Source organism: Apteryx mantelli, chromosome 5 (genome assembly GCF_036417845.1).
Source record: "Apteryx mantelli isolate bAptMan1 chromosome 5, bAptMan1.hap1, whole genome shotgun sequence".
NCBI classification, from domain to species: Eukaryota; Metazoa; Chordata; class Aves; order Apterygiformes; family Apterygidae; genus Apteryx; species Apteryx mantelli.
The window spans coordinates 50,308,978-50,322,254 of NC_089982.1; positions in this window are offsets into that span (position 1 = coordinate 50,308,978).

The following is a 13,277-nucleotide window of genomic DNA, read 5'->3' on the forward strand; positions in this document are numbered from 1 at the left end:
GGGCAAACCTGTTGCATGAACTGGCATGCGAGTGCACACTTCACATGTTACTCAGGTATGGACATACCAGGAATGAGGGGTCTGAGACATGGGGTGAAGAGAAGACGGAGAGGCCTGCTTAGCATCCACAGCTTTGCTTTAGCAGACCTGGCTAGACTTGAGCAGGGAAAATCAGTGAACAAACTTAGCAAAGAGAGTACAGAACAGGATAAGGAGAATAATTTAATTTCAGTTGCTACTGTGACAATGTTTTTGTCTTCATGTACTTGAGTGAATCACTTAATTTATCTGCCTTAATTCTCTGGTTCATAAAATGCCTGAGATAATACTTTCTTCCCTAAACCACAAGCAAAGTATATGAAAATACTTGTTTCCCTAAATTACAGGGGAGTTGCAAGAATTAATTAGTTAATGTTTGCAAAGTGCTTTGGAGGCAGAAAGCACTCTATAAATGCTAATTATTAAATCAAAGGTTTATCTGACTTTATTACTAAACCACTAATAAAACAAGTTACATAGCAGTTGCAGGTTGGAAAAGGCACTTCTACTGTCTAAAAGATATAAAGGTTTTAATTAGCAAATGTTTTGAAAGTGCTTTGCTGATGAAAAAAATACTAAGTGTTAATAAAGGTTTTCCCTAATGAAAACGGCTACAAAATATGAACTCCTGGATGCTACTGTAACTTCTGCATATATTATCTAAAGTTTTGTCCCATGACAGCAATATTTTTATTTGATGCTCAGTTTCTGTAATATTGGTGAAAAAAATTGTGGTTATGTTTGTCAAATAAATGTTCAAACGCAGCAAGAGATTAAAGGTATCATTCTTATCAGAGAATAGCAAGACCTAATGTATTATCAAATTATGCACATATCATTATTTTTACTATTTAACTTAAAACTGTTTTTTGCAAAGGTTCCAAGATTCTGCTAATTTGCAAGGTTCAGCTCTTCCAGATGTTCTACTGTATATGCACATACCTGACCTGTCATCTACATGCTATCTTAAAATGTAAGTATACAATCACATTTGAGTCTTTTACAAATGGGCAATTAGGAAGACTGAATTCTGAAAGGACCTCAAGCCTCTGAAACAGCATGGATCTTGTCGTTTGCATGGTTTCATACTGCCAGGAGAAACCTTTTGTTGCCCTGTTCGTGATACTTATTTCCCCTCTGGAATGTATATTTTGTTTAATAATACAAACTTATTGATTTATTAATATTAATGTAATAATTAATGTATTAATACAATTACACAGAATCACAGAATGGTTGAGGTTGGAAGGGACCTCTGGAGATCATCTAGTCCAACCCCCCTGCTCAAGCAGGGTCACCTAGAGCACATTGCACAGGATTGCATCCAGGCATGTTTTGAATATCTCCAGAGAAGGAGACTCCACAACCTCTCTGGGCAACCTGTTCCAGTGCTCTGTCACCCTCACAGTGAAAAAGTATTTCCTCATGTTCAGATGGAACTTCCTGTGTTTCAGTTTGTGCCCATTGCCTCGCGTCCTGTCGCTGGGCACCACTGAAAAGAGTCTGGTCCCATCCTCTTGACACCCTCCCTTCAGATACTTGTACACGTTGATAAGATCTCCTCTCAGCCTTCTCTTCTCCAGGCTAAACAGGCCCAGCTCTCTCAGTCTTTCCTCATAAGAGAGATGCTCCAGTCCCCTAATCATCTTTGTAGCCCTTCGCTGGACTTGCTCCAGTAGTGTCACATCCCTCTTGTACTGGGGAGCCCAGAACTGGACGCAGTACTCCAGATGTGGCCTCCCCAGGGCTGAGTAGAGGGGGAGAATCACCTCCCTCGACCTGCTGGCAACACTCTTCCTGATGCACCCCAGGATACCATTGGCCTTCTTGGCCACAAGGGCACATTGCTGCCTCATGCTTAACTTGGTGTCCACCAGCACTCCCAGGTCCTTCTCGGCAGAGCTGCTTTCCAGCAGGTCAACCCCCAACCTGTACTGGTGCCTGGGGTTATTCCTCCCCAGGTGCAGGACCCTGCACTTGCCTTTGTTGAACTTCATGAGGTTCCTCTCCGCCCACCTCTCCAGCCTGTCCAGGTCTCTCTGAATGGCAGCACAGCCCTCTGGTGTATCGGCCACTCCTCCCAGTTTTGTACCGTTGGCAAACTTGCTGAGGGTGCACTCTGTCCCTTCATCCAGGTCATTGATGAAGAAGTTGAACAAGACTGGACCCGGTACTGACCCCTGGGGGACACCGCTAGCTATAGGCCTCCAAGTAGACTCTGCGCCGCTGATCACAACTCTCCGAGCTCTGCCATTCAGCCAGTTCTCAATCCACCTCAATGTCCACTCATCCAGCCCACACTTCCTGAGCTTACCTATGAGGATGTTATGGGGGACAGTGTCAAAAGCCTGGCTGAAGTCAAGGGAGACAACATCCACTGCTCTCCCCTCATCTACCCAGGCAGTCATTCCATCATAGAAGGCTATCAGATTGGTTAGGCATGATTTCCCCTTGGTGAAGCCATGCTGACTACTCCTGATCACCTTCTTGTCCTCCACATACTTGGAGATGGCCTCCAGGATGAGCTGCTCCATCACCTTTCCAGGGATGCAGGTGAGGCTGACTGGCAATTGATTCTGATTCATCCCCATGCTACATACATTTTAGACACAAACTTGATTTTAGAGCCCTCCAGAGTCATATTACTATTTCAAAATTATCTCTTTCATCAGAAGAGAATCACTATTTGTCAAGCACCTAGCCCAGCGGTTTGAAGAGAAGTTTGAAAGTAGGATCTTGGTATGCCTAATATCTGCTACCTGTGTCTGTAGAGAACATGAAATCTTGAACAGTGAGAATAGTCCCATTAATCTACTTTGCTGTGAAGGGAGAGATATGCCAGCATCCTCCCAACTTAAAACTGTGCTGTTGGCAGGAGAATGGGAATGCAGTCAGTCAGGCCCCCTTAGTGAAGCAATCCAGCCTTGCTGCTGAGGGAGGAGAAACTGCCCATTTCCATGGTCCGTGAGACAGTAAACCTGCTGTTGTCCCTAGTGCTCCCAGCAGCAAGGAGGAGTTTCCTACAGAAACCAATGGGGATCTGCTTTCAGATGTCACAGCTCAGTGGCTCCAAAAGGTCCCCCTCAAACCCCTGTGGGTATTATATGGGTCTGCTCACTTGAGCCGTAAATCTCAATTTCATATGGCAGGGAAGTGTCCAAGAAATAAAGATGATATGCTATAGCAAGGGGTTATGTCCCTTTCTCTACTCTCCCGGTAGATCTTTCCACTCCTCTGGGGAAAGAGGATAGCAGGGAGAGAGGGTGAGTCAGAGCAGAAGCAGTAGCAGTAGGAATCCTGGGTGGCCTTATCTATTTGCCAAGCTGTCCCTGAAGGAAAGAAGACTGAGATTTTTTGAAAGTGGGGAGGGTTCAGGGCTGGGTAAAGGAAGGGTTGTCTGGGAATAGTTGGGAAATAAAGACTGTTCAAGAGATTTGGTAAGATGCCAAAAAGATCCTTAACAGGAGAAACCCAAATTACTGAATTTCTTCTATGTGACCTGTTTTGTGTGTGCGTGTGTTTACTTGGATTGCAAAATAAATAGGTTACCTTATAAAAACATAATTATTGTATTTTTACAAAACAATTCCAGACTAAATAATCAAAAGATAGAGTCCAAATTATTTTCGAGTTAGTCTAAAATTATACATTTTGAAAAAAAGTACCATAATGTAAAGCAAAAGTAGCAATGCTAAAATAAGGTCTACAATGATATTATTGTTATTATAACTATTAGCCATTATTTTTGATCAATTATAGCAAATTTTTAGCCTTTCTGGAGAAAGCTTATAGATTTTGAGTTTAATGGATTGTATTAAGATTACACTAAAAATTGTGACAGAAAAAAAATAATTCTTATTATTTTATTTTCAGTGCTACATTAATTAAATGAGCATGGACTCTGGTAAATTAAATGTATACACTAATCCTTGTTTGGAAAACATTAAGGTGTATGTCAGCTTCCAAAGCTGACTTCCATAATTTTGATGGCATCAAAGCTGAAAAAGACAGATCCATCTGCACTCCTGTATTTCGACTTTATTTGTTTAGATTAGCGTCTTCAGATTCTGATATTACTAGTGGTATTGATCCATTACTGGATGGAAACAACAGAATTATAAATAATGATGCAGAAAAAAAGCAGGCATGCTCAAGAAACACTCTGTTTTGTAGCTAGGGAAAAAGCACATTAATTATTAATAAATGATGCTGATAAAATACTTCCTATTGTGACAGTAAATTGTGAAAAAACAGTTGGGATGGCTCTGAGACAGGCACGAGGGCACTGGAATCTGGTGGTCAAAAGCAAGTAATGTGGGTTTCAGTAGCACAAACAAAGTCATAGACTTGATTATGGTTGGAGGATGGTGGCCTTAGTCCTGGGAATCCACAGCACAGAAGAGGAGCTTAGGTCACAGTAGCAATCCTCTGACCCAAGCTCCCAATGAGGTGCTGTGGCAGAAGGAGTTAATCCAATTTTTGGACAAAAAACTGGGGCATCTGCGGTAGAAATAGAGAGATTACATTCCCCCTATATCTGACATTAGTATTACTATTACTGGAGAGTTATTTCTATTTCTGATATTCTAAGCTGAAGAAAGATCTCCTTTAAGTGGAGTGGAGTCAGAAAAGAGAAATGAAAATGATTAAGGGGCTGGAAAACAAGCTTTATAGTGAAGACTTACCAAAGAGGAGATTAAGAAATGATTTGATCACATTATGTACATTTGTAAAATAGAAATAGTCTTTTCCACTTGTATAAAATGAGATTTAAACACATCTGATAAAATATAAGAGTGAAGAATTCTGACATGGAAATGTTTTCCTCTTTTCTATAACTATGCTTAATTCAGCTGGCATAGAGCACTCAAATTAAAATTCCAGTATTTGAAGAGGATGCAAAAATCACTTGCCTGACTTGCTTCAAATAAAAATTAAATAATTGTTATCATTTAGCTCCTTGGGTTTCCTGAAATCATTTGAACAGCAACCCAAAAAAGAGTTTTTCTTGTTTGATTCAGTGTTTTTTACCCTTGCTTACTTTAGCAACTTAGTTTTCTGCCTCCTTGTTAGATGCTTGCTATCAAGAAAATATGCTTCTGTCACTTGTCCTAGAAAAATTTTGATTGCTTATACAGGTACACAGATTAAAAAAATAATTAAGCTAGCTACACTCTGAGACAATCTCATATCTCAGAAATCATGTACAGCAATCCACCTAGATTATATCCCAGTGCTAGTCAGGAAAAGAAAGGCTTTGCAGAGGTTAAGAAACTTTGTTGTACCCTGGAATTGACTGTGGTTGCCCTGTGTCCAGCTAGATGGCATTTGGAATGGGGGGTCACTCTAAGGGTTTTAAATCATCAGACTAAAACAGGGCTTCCCTTGGTGCTGCAGAAGTATCAACTGTCATGTAAGGCAGCAGAGGAAATAGAAAGTTTTGACATGCTCATTATGGGTTGTCTTTCATCCATCATTGCTTGGCTTTGTTTTTTGCTATTTCTTAGTTTTCTGCAGGTTCTCCAGTTCATTATTTGACATTGTTTCTAAAAATATGACATGACAAGACATCATAATTATTCTGTCATGATGATCTGGTATGTTTGAACATATGAATCTTCTGTAAATAAAATGAAGGGATATGAAAGAGAATTTCAGCTGTGCGGTTTGGTTTAAGGCCTTTGATTTTACTTTGATTTGGAAATGTCACGGTTCAGTGAAAGCTTACCAGAGTGAGTTTAATGGATTAGAATATATTATTGAAATGAGATTTCTGGAGAAGTATATTCCACAGGTGTGGAATATTGAGAAAGGAGATTAAACAAAATGACTTGCGAGGGGCCTCTACTGCATTAAAAGGCAGGGTATACTACTTTTTTGTTCATGACCTATAGGATAAAAGGCAAGAGTAGCACTAGAGGTTCAATACAGCAGACAGTATTCTGAAACTGTCAAATTTTCTTTATTTATAACTTTTCTTCCTTCATTTAGATTGAATCATTGAAAAAATCTCTTAAAGATATATGCAGAAAAGCATTAATATTTAAGGTGGTGTTATGGACACATAAAATCTGTATATATGTGCTTTTGAGAATTTTTTATGTTCTTTTTGAGATTTTTTTTAAACATGATTTCCTTCAAGGATTTATTTGATTCAAGGAAACCTCTTTTCATAAACAACGCCTTACCTTCTTCTCTCCTACCCCAGCCTATTCCTTTGCCTCCTCTTACCAAAAAAACCAAAAGCCTTGCATTAGCCTATCCTATGAAAATATGATCTATGAGAACAACCTAAAACTTTAAAAATATATCTTTATATTGATCAGGACTCAGCTTTTTGTTAACAGCATCTTGGAGCCTGTAATTAGCAGTCACATATGACTTGAGAAGAGCTGGTTCCTGTAAGTAGTGTAGAAGGAGTGAAGGAGCGCTGATTCCAGGCCCTAGTTTCGCAGGGCTTTTTTTCAGTGCCTGTTTAAGCTAATACATGAGCTAATAAGCCTTCCTGGGAGCTGAAATGCTGGGGTGCATGATAGAGGGATCTGCGGGAAGCAGCTCAGGTTCCAGCATGGTAAGGTCAGCCCAGGAGAGGCGAGCTAGCTGGAGGTCCAGGAGGATCTGAGGAATGGGGTGGGCACAGGGATGGCGGATGATGGTGGTGACAGCAGTTCTCAACCACCAGTTGCCTCTTCTTCCAGTTCTCCCAGGAACTGTTGCTGTGACTATCAGCCAGGCGTTGGGGCTGCTTCGACATCACTGAAGGATGTGCAGCATATTCATCTCCCCTTGGAGTCTTTCCGGAGCAGAATCCAGGGGTGAGCACTCTTGTTTTGGCTTTGACCAGGTTTGTCTGTCTGATAGGGGTGTGATGGTTTCAGTGGTAACCCCAGCCACAGAGTTTAACAGCAGATGTCACTGTTGGCAGCTTGGTCTTTTGCAGGCTGATCACAGCGGCAACCGGTATGGAGGCGACTACAGTCACTGCTCCACTGTTCAGGGAACTGGCATTTGGGACACTCCAGAGAATGGAACAACAGGGTTAATGGAGTTACTAGAGCACGCACCGGGGAACACAGTGCAGAGGCACACCAATACATGGGGTAGGCCAGGCCCATTATGTTTTAGCTCTGTTTCAGCCCTGGCCCTGGCAGATCAGAGCTGGCTGCTGTAGAGCAACAGTAGCCTAAGAGGGAGCGGGTAATATCTGTAAGGAGAAAAAAGGAGCAGGGAAGGGGAAGGCAAGAAAGCTGGCAGAAACCAGCACTTGCCACTGAAAACGGTGATTCCCTGGCCCAATTAGTGATATATATCAAAAATAACGGAGAGCCTTGGTTTAAGTGTATGGGGTGAAACTAGATGAAATTTGCAGAACAACCTGTTGTTCCACTACATTTTGAAGCTATACTCCACTTCATTTCCTCAAACTGAAATGCCTTATTCTGCAATCTGAAAAAAAAAATCATTTTTTCTTGAGTTCCTGAAGTGGGAAGCAGGCTGCTGAATAGGAGTAGCATAGTTTTTTTCACATTTTTTATTTTCTGTAGTGAAGCTGTCAATGGTTAGGTAATCAGTTTCTGAGACAATGTTCAAAAACACTATTGTTCTTTTCTATATCAGAGAATGTGGCATATTGAGTTGTAGAAACAGGTACTAACGCTTCCATGTAAAAAACAATGTCTTTTGTGAATGATGATGTCTGTGGCACTGCTGGATGCTCCACAGACCACAATCCTTGGGAGGTTTACCTCTTGTTCTAGTGTCAAGCTAGACTAGCACTGATTCTAAACATTCAGCTGCTCACTTGCCGGGACACTTCTGGTCTAGAATTCAGGAAGCCAGTTTGCAGTTTAGTAATTTGTTTCAGTAAGTTTGAATTATGTAGCATTCTTTGTGTTGTTTAAAGAACTGGAGAAATGGGCAAACAGGAATCTCATGAACTTCAGCAAAGGAAAATGCAGAGTCCTGCACCTAGGGAGGAATAACCCCAGGCACCAGCACAGGCTGGGAGCCAACCTGCTGGAAAGCAGCTCTGCAGAGTAGGCCCTGGGGGTCCTGGTGGACAAGTTGACCATGAGGCAGCAATGTACCCGTGGGGCAAAGGTGTCCAAGGTATCCTGGGCTGCATTAGGGAAAGTGTTGCCAGCAGGTTGAAGCAGGTGGATCCTTCCCCTCTGCTCAGCCCTGCTGAGAAACACCTGGAGTACTGCGTCTAGTTCTGAGCTCCCCAGTAGAGGAGAGACCTGGACATACTGGAGTGAGTCCAGCAAAGGGCCACAAAGATTGTTAAGGGATTGGAGCATCTGACATATGGGGGAAGGCTGAGAGAGCTGGGACAGTTCAGCCTCAAAAAGAAAAGGTTCAGGGGGATCTTATCAATGTATATAAATATCTGTTAAGGGGGAATACAGAAGATGGAGCCAGACTCTTCTCAGTGTTATCTAGTGACATGACAAGGGAATGGGCTTAAATTGAAATACAAGGCTTCCCAGAGAGGTTGTGGAGTCCTTGGAGATATTCAGAACCTGACTGGACAGACTGGGCAACCTGCTCTAGTTGACCCTGCTCTGAGTGGGGGGAATGGACTGGACGATCTTCTGAGGTCCCTTCCAATGTTAACCATTCTGTGATTCTTTCGGTATAAGCATCATCCTTATATCCTTCGGTTCTACATTCACACCTTTACAGAACAGTATTATCAGCATCAGCTCTCAGATTTTATAGTGCAATGATTATGTTTTACTACTTAAATTTTGCAGACTTTGCCTAGCTTTTAGTTATTTTCTTTTAATTATTTTTCCGTGTAATTTTTTTACACCATTAGAGGTTACTTCTTTACTAGTGCATTTATGAACATACAAGTCAGCTAACTACAATTTATGCCTAGCTCCACCAAGAAATTCAAAGGAGTGAGAGAAAGCACTTGAAATAGTGCATTGTGTCTTATATGTGGACATAGGCATTTCATAACACATACTTGACTGTATGCAATTTATAACTTTTGTACACCACATTTTACCTGGGAATGAGATACTGAATAAAAGGATTTTTTGTATAAATTATAATCTTTTCCTTTTGATAAGAAAGCTTATCCCAAGTACTTCTGAGACCACATACTGAAATAATGACAGTGCAGTTCAACAGATTCAGCTCAGGAGTTGAAAGCATCCTATATTCTAATGCCTCTCCTATTTCAATTAGATATTTTTTACTCCGTCAAGGCACTTAACCCAGCGCTTTTGATATGTCCACCACAAAGTGGACATAATAATACAGTGCTGATAATATAGTACAGATCTTTAAATCTGTTCAGTCCTCCAAATACTGCAAATTTACAAATTTTAAAACATTACGATTCTGGGTTTTGCAAAATAGAGTGAAAATAGCCTTGGGTAATTAATCTAGCAGTGCCAAATTTTGGCATTGATGTATCAGTCCCATTTTTGCTAAAAATTTTCACATAATCTCATATTTTTTGTTGCAGCATAGTTTTTAGCCTCAGTTAACAATAAGACAGGCTTTGGGTTGCTTCATTGTTGGCCAGGTGGAAGTCAAAGTACATTGCACTCATGCAAGGAAACTGCACTTTTTTGAGGGGAGAGAAGAGGTAGAGAGTGGGTGGAAGAGAAAAGAAGCATTTTTTGCAATGAAGCATTTTTTTCATATTAAATTATGGCAGATTCTTACCTGTTTTGTGTTTTAAGTATGATTTTTCATTTGTTAGACGAAACAAAGAAGGCCTCTTCATCAGTCAGACCATCTTTTTTTTGTAATGAAAGTGTTAAATACTCAGGCAACTAGCCCAGTCTACCTCATTTACTGCACTGTGTTTCTGAGAGTATATGGATGATACAGAGGAGAAGTATACTTTAGAATGTTTTTATTAAAACATTCCTTTTTGTATGTCATCCCTTGCCGCCATTAGATACAACACAGCAGACATACATAAGTGATTTCTTCTGGCTTTGCCAGGAGCACTTACTCCTTGCACCAGTAGGTAGGGATCTTTAAATGCATTAACTCTGTGAACCTGTGCAATTGTGAACTACTTGACAGAGTACCTTAAATACTTGAGGAAAATAATCACGCTCCTCCCCCTCCCCCCCCCCCCCCGGAGGTGTTACTGAATGACTCCTTCATTCTTCCCTCCATGATGAGTTGAATTCCTTCTGCCTACTTCTGCCTTATATACAGCCAAAAAAGACCAGGTACCTGGGAACCTTCCTGGCTGACCAGGCATGCTCTTATGGTTCTCAAAAGCCACTGGACGGCAGTGAACAGACACTGCAAGTCCATAGGTATGACATGAAATGTAGGAATGGTAAATTTCTGTGTACAAAAAAAACAAATATCAGATATAATTTCAAAAGAATTTAGTGAGATTGTTTCTGTGGAAGCTATAACATCAAGACTACATACCAAGACTGCATTGAGAAATTATGTGAGGCTAATTTGGACCCAATCAAGTCTAAGGTTTTTGGAACAAGCTGAAGTTCTCCATATTCTTTGTCCTTTGTCCACACAAGTATCAGGACTATGAATCTGTTAACAGAACTGAATGCTAAATTAGTTTAATAAGTGGTTTGGGGTGAGTCTCAGAAGATTTTACATTACTCACATTACCACAGTTCAGTTTGAGGCAGTGCTCTTATTTCCACTCTACCCTAAGCTTTTATCAGACTAACAATCAGTTAAAATTGTTCTGTGCACTTGTTTTCAGATTTATGGGATTAGAACTATGTCTGCAAGGACTCAAAATGTATAATTTCTCATTTTTCACCTACGTATGCTGTTGGGGCCCTTGCGGTGCTTCAGAACAATAATCTATATGAGATATAGAGCATGGAACTAACACTGTTTAGGATTAATTGCTTAGCACAACTTGCTTAGCATTAGTAGCTAAATTTGCTGAAGCCTTAGGCCTCAGGCTATAGCCACTGCTACGTGCTTTGAAGTAGTCCACCAAGGACACTGGTGCAGCTGGAAATGATACATCCTGAGAAAGTACAGATAAACTAGCAGAAGCCAGTGGGAACCAAGGTTAAGGGTAAGATAGCTTTGCTAAATAAGTAGCAAGGTACAAGGCATGATCACTGCGTGCGTGATTGGTGCCATGACTGGCTACCTGTGACATAATCTGCATGGTGATTGGCCTAGCAAAGTGTACGACTGCACAAACATATATAAGATGGGCAAATTGCCGAATAAAGTTGGAATTGAATCTGCATTCTGTGAGCGTGTATGATTCTTTCCCGTCACTCCCGCGGACCGCGACAGTATGCCTAAAAACAAAATTAAGGACAACGTTTTGAAAAAACACATATATATTCACTTGAATCAGAGCCTGGTATAGTCTTTTTACTAATACTCTGGAAAGTCTCTGTAGGACAACCTATTTTAGCTGCAAGCTGTCCAATTGAGTATCAGTAGAAAGAGCAGGCTTTGGAGTAAAGAGAAAAGCTGAATGAGCATAAACATTATCAAAGCTGTTCTCTGGCTCCATTGCTTCTGCAAAGCTTCATTATAATTTCAACCAGAAACAATATTATTCAAAGATTCTTTACTCTCAGATGTTTACATGCATCAGAAGCAGACAAGCACTCCTCCTCCTTTCCTCCCTACTCCAAGTACTCAGTTTTTCTTTACAGGACTTTTTTAACCCTTTTTAAAAATAAAAATCTGGCAGAGAGGTACCCTAATCTTTGATTTTGAAAACAGGGCTGTCAAAATTCACTCTTGTTAAATAAACGAGTATTTATAGTGTTGAAAATACTGATTTTAGAGTTCTATAGTAACTATACGTTAGAGAATTCAGATTTGTTGTCCAGATTGTCTCATACAGTGTTTTAGGTATCTAAAAAATAACAAAATAACCAATGTACATCTTCAAATATTGTCAGATGTTTTTAGAAATAAATTTCTATCAGGATATTTCATAAATTTTAAGTGGAATAGAAAATGAATTATTTGAAAGCAGTGGAGATGGACTGTGTGGATTTTCAGGGAGACCACTGTGGCTCTTCATTCAGAGCCATTTGTTGATATTACAAGTTAGAGTTGTAACAGCTGTAAATTTCTTCAGGGACATCACTCCATTGGATCACCAAATTAAGGGAGTCTCCTGTTATGGTAGGAAAAGATAAAAACTTTTTTTTTCTTTTTTGTAACCAGTCAGTCCCAGGAACAGATTTACTGTGAAACAAGAGGTGAACAGGGAGCATCAGGAGATTAACTACACTAGCACAGGCTGGAGCAGGGCATGCTTCCAGTTACATGACAGGGGCACAACTATTTGGCTTTGCAGTCCCCCCATTCTGAATTCAGCGACTTCCATAGTTGTGTTTAAAATTTTCACATAGACATTTTTTTCCTCCTTCTAGCTGATAACAGCAAGTTGAAAGGATGCTAAACATTTATGATGCTAATTCCCATTTAACTCAGTCCTTTAACTAGATACTATTAATAACATGAACTTCTTCAAACCTGCTAAACATGCATATACAAAGCAAAACAGAAGAACATTTAGCTCCCTTTTATTGAGCATATCATTGTTATTTATCATACTTACTGGTAAGTCCTATGCAAGACTTGAGTCAAGCCATAGCTACATCGTTCCATATTTTAGACAGCTCCTTCATATGCAGCCTTCTGGGTTTCAAATAAAACATGCATGCATCTTTTGAACTATACTGCCTTATGCAATTAAGCCAAACAATCTGTGGCATGGTGTCACTGTCAGCAAGGAAGGTTATCAGCTGAGATGTAGGAGGTATACTTGCAAAGCTACTTTTAGTTAGCATTCATGGTGTATTTTAAGTGAAAAAGGATCATTATGAACATCTGCTCTGCCTTCCTATATTAGAAATATCAAAGAATAGTAAAGGGTGGTGGAAGAAATTACTTCCTACCAGTCCAAATTGCAAAAGGGAAAAAAAGATAATGATTGGATTCTGTTATCCAGAACAGTAACAGTCCTTTAAAAGCTAAATGTTCTCATTAGTAATATTAAATGTCCAACATCCCATTTACACAAATATTACCAACTTTGTCAGTCTGACTTCAAATATTGGCATTCCTAAGTAGTCCTAAATTGGCATTTTGGAATGTAGACTCTTAACTATAAACACATATACAATGAAGTATTCAAACAACAGAAAAAAGTGGGGGGGGGGGGAGAGAAAGCCTAACACATACCATTTAACAATTTATACTGAAGTGTAAGCACACCTGTATACACACAG